Consider the following 8,328-nt stretch of genomic DNA (forward strand, 5'->3'; position numbering starts at 1 on the left):
AAGTTGGATTGTCCAACTCCAGGTCCTGAGCAGCAAATGTACAAGAGGAGTCTGGAATCTCTTGTCTTGCTGGAATTAAAACATGATCAAAGACTTCTAGGAGAGAGGGGCCAATTTGAAGGGCCCCTGCACTATCCTAGGATGGGATAACTTTAGTATCAGAAAGAATACTGGCTGCAGTGGATTGAAATGCAGCAAATGTGTAAAAGCTATGAGTTCATAATGGCACTACTAGTTCTTTTTGGAGGTGGCTAGTGTACCAGTTCATTATTCTGAAAATTGATAAATAAAGGGAAAGAATGCAATATTTATCTTGCCTTCCATCTAAAGACCATAGCTCAGGATAATAAAAGGGGTGATGAGAAGAAGTTCTTTTTAGAAGGTCAAAGCTAACAAGTGCAGGAGGAATGATAAAATGGAAAAGTTAACCTTTTGTAATACCAAATGAAACACTCTATCTCGGCAATGATCGTGAATGTCTGCTAAGACTTGCAAGGGACAGACTGATGTGGTCACCTACACTGGACAGACCAGGCAGATGCAACCTTATACTGAAGAATTTTAACATCACCAAAGGGGGACGCCCAGGCACGGTGCACCCCTGACATAGTAGGAAGTACCCAGGCACCACCTGGCAGGTGTTCTCACCAAAAATAACGTGACTGGAATTTAATCAAGCTTCTAGAACTAAGTTTCCAGGATATATGTGGGAGAGATGAACGTGTAAGCAACATCAATCAGTCAGAGCTATAATTTGGGAAATTCTACAAGAAAAATATTACCCAGTTTCTTAGAGAAATTAATGGCGGTCAGGTGTCAGGTGGAGAGAATCACTAGGGATTAAAAGAGAATTAAGCAACATCCAAAAAAAAAATGCAGTGTTGAGGCCAGGCACAGTGGCTCACACCTGTAATCCCAGCACTTTGGGAGGCTGAGGCAAGCGAATCACCTGAGGTCAGGAGTTCGAGACCAGCCTGGCTAACACGGTGAAACCCCGTCTCTACTAAAAACTACAAAAAACTAGCCGGGCGAGGTGGCGGGCACCTGTAGTCCCAGCTACTCGGAGGCTGAGGCAGGAGAATGGCGTGAACCCGGGAGGCGGAGCTTGCAGTGAGCTGAGATCACGCCAGCCCGGGCAACAGACCGAGACTCCGTCTCAAAAAAAAAAAAAAAAAAAAAAAAAAACAAAAAAATTAGCCAGGCGTAGTGGTGCATGCCTGTAATCCCAGCTACTCCTGAGGCCGAAGCAGGAGAATCACTTGAACCTGGGAGGCAGAGGTTTCGGTGAACTGAGATCGCACCACTGCACTCCAGCCTGGGCAATAAGAGTGAGACTCCATCTCAAAACAAACAAACAAACAAACAAAAAAAACCTGTTGGATCCTTTATTTGGATTCTAACAAACCAATTGTTAAATGACATTATGGGGGAAAAAAATGAACATAGACTGGGCATTGGATGCTACTAATATTACATAAATATGGTTTATTTCATTGAATATGATTATAGCTTTACATTTTTTAAAAGTCCTTATGTAATAGAAATTCATACTGATAAAACAGCCCAGAATTTCTGCCTAGACCTTAACTGATATCCTGGTTCTCCTTCGGTGATCTTTATGCTGGGAGCAACACCAACGTCCACATGGTTGGGAAGGCAATGCATTTGAGCATCTTCCTCTACGCTTTTCTCCCTCACACCCCTCCTTCCACACTCCTCTCATTCCACTGCCTATTGATGTCCAGACTATGTCTATTTCCTTTCATCTCTAATCCGCCAATCACATGCATCTTGTGGTGGAAGGGGAAGAGAGTGCCAGGAAGGCACATCTGAGTCAGAGGAGCTGGCAGGAGGCACTTCAGCCTGTATTTGTTTCAAGGGTGAGGACCAGTCAGGTGGCTGGTTCTGGAAGCAAGGCACGCTGGGAAATGTAGTCCTCAGCTGGGCAACTGTCTCCATGGAAACAAGGCCACTTGTGGAGGCTGGTGCATGAGGTCATGTGTGCAGAGAGCTTAGAAGCGTGCCTGGCTCCCAAATGATGCGTGCACTGAGGGTGCAGAAGCAGCAGAGGGGAACCCGCTGGAGCTTTGGCAGGGATGGAGGGAAGTGGCGGCACGCTGCCGTGGCCATCGTTGGATTCTTCACAGTGTTACGGTGGACTTGTTGCTTTAAAAAATACAGATGCCAGTTTCACTTAAGGATGTCCCTGACAAAGCTGTATGAATTAATTTTATTCAGCCTCAACTCTTGCATACACAACTTTTTGTGACAAAATGGAAGCTGTGCATGAAGCACTTTTGCTTCATAGTTGTCTTGAGGAAAAACCCTTGAGCAATTTCTTCAGCTGAACTCGTCACTTTTTTATGGACAGCCATTTCACTTGAAAGTACAAGTGGCAAACGATTCAGACTTTATTTAGTAGACATTTTCTTGAAAGCAGGTGAAGTAAGCTTGTCACTTCAAGGGGAAAAAAATGACATTTGTTACCAACAATAAAAATTTGATCTTTCCAGTGAAAATTAGAATTTGGGAAAATCTATATCCACTACTATGAGTTTGGCCATTTCCTAATAATTAAACATTCTTCTGATAAAACCTATGGTAACGTTAGTGGTCAGGATCTTTTGATATTTAAGAGAAATGTGCTAACATTTGGAAGCTTGGCATGACTCAGTAAACCAATGTTTTCCAAATGACTGGTGCATGATGGTACAAAATCACGCATGAGGAAAGATCCATCCAAGAGAGAACAAAGGAGTTTATGTAACAGAGTAAAAAATAATTCCATGATATGATTTCGGATTCCAGGTTGCAGCAAATCTGAAATCTAAAACCATTTGTCAATTTTGGGTCTCATATGAAAGAAGAATAGGCACAATTATCTGAAAAAGACAATTAAAATACTCCCTTCTTTTCCAACTACATATTTGTATGAGACCATATTTTCTTCATATACTACAACCAATGTATCTCAGTAGATTGAAAGAGGAGACCACGTGAGAATCTAGCTGTCTTCTATTAAGACAGACATTAAAGAGATTTGCATAAACAAAAACAATGGCATTTTTGTACTTTGTTTTATAAAAAAAGTTATTTTTTAATAAAAATATGTAATGGGTTTAAAGATGAGTTAAAATGAGTATTTTATACATTTACCAAGTTCAATTTATAACCCAGTAAATATGGATAAACAACCCACATCAACAATAATGATAATTCAAACTCTAAATTGATAAATATAATAAATAATAAACATAAATATGTAAAAATAAGAAATAATAGGAACAAGAATTTGTTAGGAATGAGACCGAAAAGTTTAAGAGCTATGAATAAAACAACACTTGGCGTTTTCCAGCTTGCCTGCCTGCTTTCTAATTGGGACGGCAGTTGCATTGTCTCATCAGCAACTCACATTCCAGGAACTGATGGGGACTAATCACGCAGGGACCGGGCCCAGGTCACACAGTGAGAACTCATTCCACCGGCACAGGCAGTGCCCCGAGCTCTGCCCATGGAGTTAGGTGTTTGCACAGGTGAAGAGCAATGTCACCATCCGCACAGAGAGGAGAGGGGCAGGTGGAAGGCAGTGCCAGTCACTAAGAATTGCTGACACTTATCAGGTGCCTACCAGGAAACAGCCTGTTTGTCCTCATAAGGCGTTTATCAGGTACTTAGGTAAGGACTTACTCAATACCAGTCTTGTGCTGTGCTGTGCTGGCAGTAACCAGGGAGAGATGAGTTGGAGAGGGCGGGGCCTCTCTGCGGCTATCTCCAGAGAAGCAGAAGGGCTGGGGGCTGGCTCCCTACGTGATGATGCCAGCTGCCTGGGTGCGTATCCCTGTTCTGCCACCTGCTACTCTGTGAACCTCAACAGGTTGCTTATCTTCTCTGGGCTTCACTTTCCTTATCTGTAAAATGGGATAATGGTGAGGGTTAAATGCATTAACATACATAGCAAATCCCCTTAGGGCAATGCCTGGCATGAAAAGAGCATGATGTGTTTGCTCTTGACTGACAATTGTTTTTTCTGTCTTTCCATGGCTCCCCAGCCACCCCTGCCTCGTGGGCAAAGACTATCTGCCACCACGAGGCTGAAATGCCAGAGATTTATCTTCCCAGCCTCCCTTTTTCCATGTTTGGACAACGAGACCTGAGCGGGAGTCCACTGGATGGAAACCCCCTGTCTTTCTTGCCTTTGGTCATAGTTTTGTGAGGACATGGTGTTGGGGGCAGGGAACAGGTCCCAAGACGTGGGTCTTCTGCCCACCATGGGAGGCCAAGAGAGTCACAGGGAAGCCGACCCAGGTCCTGGCAGGGCCAGTCTGATGAATTAACCGAGCCTGGGTTCACCTGGCTCCTGGCTATGATGTCACAGTGAAAGCTGGGAGGTTGTACCATTTGCCCAAGGCCAGACAGCTTGAAAGTGGTGGCATGAGATTTCAATCTGGGTCTCCAGGTCTGGGGAGATGGGCCAGATAAATATAGAATACTCATTTGAATTTGGCTTTAAATTTCCATTTATTTTTATTTGCTAAGTCTGGCAATCTTACAGAGTGAGGACCCTGCTTTTCTGTCACACTGCAGAGCTGCCCTGAATCCCCCCAGCATGACAGCCACGTGCACATCAAGGGACAGAAATGGACCATGTGGTGGGCAAGAGTGTCTTTCCCCAAGCTAGAGGGGACAGAGAAGTGACAGGCATATCAGTTCATGCCACAGCTTCACCAGGATAAGTTCATTAACTTTGGAACCTCACTCTTCCTCAAGCTGACAAAAATATTAGTACTTAAAAATAAAATGACCGGGCACAGTGGTTTGTGCTTGTAATCGCAGCACTCTGGGAGGCCAACGCGGGCGGATCACCTGAGGTCAGGAGTTCGAGACCAGCCTGGCCAACATGGTGAAACCCCATCTCTACTACAAATACAAAAATTAGCCGGGCATTACAGGTGGGCGCCTGTAATCCCAGCTACTTGGGAGGCTGAGGCAGGTGAATCGCTTGAACCTAGGAGGCGGAGGTTGCAGTGAGCCAAGATGGAGCCACTGCACTCCAGCCTGGGCGACAGAGCAAGACTCTGTCTCAAAAAAAAGAAAAAGAAAAAAAGAAAAGAAAAAGAAAAAAATGAGATAATATCCGTAAAATGGTTAGCACAGTTACTGCAGGACATGCTCCATAAAAGCGTCTTTCTCCTCCTTCTCTTCTTTGTGATGTCATTATGTATTATTACTATTATTGTCATCATAACTGCTGTTTTTATTATTAGCCTGCAGCTAAGGCCTCTCCCTTGAAGCGGCTTCTCTTTATGCTGCCAGCAGAGGGCGCCATTGTCTGACAAAGAAGCCCAGTGGCTTCCAACCACCTTCAGCCAGGCTGCAGTCACTTAATAATACCTCTGGGATCAGGTTTCTCAGCCTGGCCCGGGGGCACTGCGGGAGCCTCTGGGCCTCAGGTCATAACTCAGTTTGTCAGGTCTCAGCCCACGGCTGCCCTCCTTACTGGTACAGTCCTGTCCAAGGAGCCTGGGCCTGCATGGCGGTTTGGGGCTTTTTCTCATAATGCCACGGTCTTTGCACCATCTGCTGTTTTCACCCCTTATCAGGCCACACCCCCGTTTTTTCATAAAAGCCCCCAGGGAAATGAGTAGAGGAGTCTCTGCTTATCTGCTGTCCCTAGGCCTGCTGGTCCCTTTCTCCAGGCTGGTTCAGCCTGGCAGAGTCAGGTGGCACTGAGCTGGAATCCCTGGTTCTCCACTCCCCTGCTGTGCCACCCTGGGCATGTGGGCCACCCTTCTGAGCCGCAGTTTCCTTATCTGAAAAAATGGGATCGCTTCATCTGAGCTGGAGGAGTCGGGGTAAGAGAAGGTGCTGCTCACACCCTGGGGGCTGAGTCAGTGAGCCATGTCTCAGTTCCTTGCCCAGAGTCAGAGACCCATCCATTACGGTTTCTGCAGGGAAGGCTGGAGGGGGCCTGGCCACACCTGGTGACAGGCTGCTGGTGACAATAATAACGCATTAATCAATCATCGTTTCCAAAGAAATGGTCACACTTACTGTTGCTTTATCCTTACAAGAACTCTGTGTAATGAGATGGAATTGTATACCCGTTGTACAGCAAAAGCGTCGAGTCGCGTTGGGGTGAGAGCATCTCTTCAAATGAATGGTGAATGCCTTTCAAAGTTGCAGGCTTCTGCTCACGGACCTCCCCTCTGGCCCATCAGTGTGGGTAGCTGGCGGCCAGCTGGTAGTTTCTGGGTGTCTAGAGCGCCGCATGGCTTTTTCCAGACATCCTTCCATGCAATCCTCACAGCAGGCTTATGGGGTCCAGATGATTTCTGTTTTTATTTTACAGATGAGGAAACTGAGGCTGAAGGGAGTCAAGAAACCGGTGAAGAAGCAGGGGTGGAAATCCAGTCTCCTGCTCTTGGGCACCAGACCATGAGAAGCGGGTGACCGAGAGGAGTGGGGGGCCTTGCTCCTCAGGAGACAGGGGTCTAACCGGACCCTCTGCGTGACGCTCTGAGCTTCCGCCTCCCCATTTGCAAAGAAGAACTATTTTTCTTGCCAACTTCATAAGATTATTCAGAAGCTCATTTGAGAGACTCTGTAGAAAATTGTTTCCTAAACCAAATTGGAAGGCAGGAACTTTAGCTTGAGCCCACTCAGGAATTTGGGCAAGCCTGGGCCTGTTTGGGATGTGTCTGGGCAGGCCCTCCAAGAGTCCACCTAGTGAGATTTTTGGTTGTCTTTGATTGAAGGAGAATGCGGAAGTGGTTTTGCACACTGAGTCTAAGGAAGATGGGGGACAGGATCCCCTGGGTCTGTCTTGCACAGCGTCCTGCTGGCTCAGCCCTGTGAACCTGTGGATGGCAAGGAGGTCCAGGGGATCCCTGGGGTGACAGCACTCCCAGAACGTGTGTGGAACCAGGGCATAAAGTTACTTAGTGACAGCGTGCCTCATGAGGCAACTGGAGCAGGCAAGGGGACTGTGGGGAGAGCTCCTGCGGGGATACCCTCCTCTGGGACTCCTAAAGATGTGCCTGTACCTGGAGGGGGCAGGGCCAGGGCATGGGGCCGGTACAGGTGGAGGCACAGCTGAAACGAAAGACGGTTACTGCTATCGAGTTGACGCCATGGTCAGGTCTGGAGAAAGCTGAGGATCCCCTTTAAAGGGCCATGGCAATGTCTGGGCTTGCTTTTCATTCCAAGGAGTAAATACAAAAGAGGGGGCCATTTTCTGACTGAATCTGTAGAGACTGAGTATGAATGAGGTGAACGGCTTTGCCCCTGTTGCAGGGGAAAATCAGAGTGTTAGATTTGTAGTTACTGTATTTGTAGTTCTGCCTTCAAGTTCGATCCCACCTATGCACACAAGGGGATCTCGATTTTCAGAGCCTCTGCTTCTCTCACCTGCAAAATAGAGGTCAAAGTGCACCAGTCCCAACTTGTTGGGCTACTTCATGAGATATTGCATGGATGTGCCCCCCAGAGCAGGTGGTACTTGCTCATGTTGTCTCATTTTACTCTTTCTTCCTTCCCTTCCCGCACCCCTTCCCATCCCTTCCCACTTTATTCATTCAGAATAACCTGTAATGCCCTATGTGGTCATTTTGGCTGTGCTGGTAGCCAGAGTAGACTTACTCTTTGTTAAGCCAATTCACAGTCATTGTGACAATTAGAAGCAAATGTGCATTCAAGAAATAATCATCTCAGTGCATCTGGTAGGCACAGTTTCAATGCAGCTGGTCTGTTCCCTTACAAAAACAAGATAGGCCAGGAACCTCTCTGGACCCATCTGGTTTTCATTAGTTCCCCCATGAAACCAGATTTTTGCTCCATTTAGTTACCATCATTGACCACAGTAACTTGCTCTTTCCAAGCGAGAGCTTTTACATCCCCCTTTCCTGGAGAGGCCAGTTGAAGATCAGAACTTAAGAGAAATCAGTCTCCTGCTGAAAAAGGCCACCGTGTGGTATATGTTTGCTAGTGGGAGATTAGGAGGATGGTGCACAGAACACCATCAATGAGGAATCCACTGGGGAAGATGGTGCAAGGTAGGAGGAGCTAGGCTTCCACGTTTACCAAAATATGACATCCGCCACTGTCAAAGGACAAGAGTAAGATGCGGTTCCCTGCAAAATCCCTTTCCTTTCCAAGAAGACAATAAAATCATGTAGTGGTTCATTTAAACCACCAGGAGCCTCTGCCACATAATATCATCCATGTCTGCATAAGGATAAGATACGGTGGATCCCTGGGATTGAGGGGCTGGTGTTCATTTCAAAATGTTGCTTCCTCTTGTTCTGATACCGTGTGTGCAATACAGAAAAC

The 8,328-nt window shown here is 46.4% G+C and overlaps 1 long non-coding RNA gene across 1 annotated transcript; it reads right to left on the reverse strand.

Annotated features, from left to right (window-relative positions):
- Nucleotides 1-1,371: 1,371 nt before the first annotated feature.
- LOC123573907 (uncharacterized) lies at nt 1,372-6,867 on the reverse strand. Its single transcript, XR_006698613.2, has 3 exons — nt 6,052-6,867; nt 3,688-3,908; nt 1,372-2,166 (listed from the first exon to the last, which is right to left on the reverse strand). It is a non-coding gene; the product is annotated as an uncharacterized lncRNA (long non-coding RNA).
- Between the last annotated feature and the right edge of the window lie 1,461 nt (nt 6,868-8,328).

This window comes from Macaca fascicularis, chromosome 6 (assembly GCF_037993035.2).
Source record: "Macaca fascicularis isolate 582-1 chromosome 6, T2T-MFA8v1.1".
Taxonomy (NCBI): domain Eukaryota; kingdom Metazoa; phylum Chordata; class Mammalia; order Primates; family Cercopithecidae; genus Macaca; species Macaca fascicularis.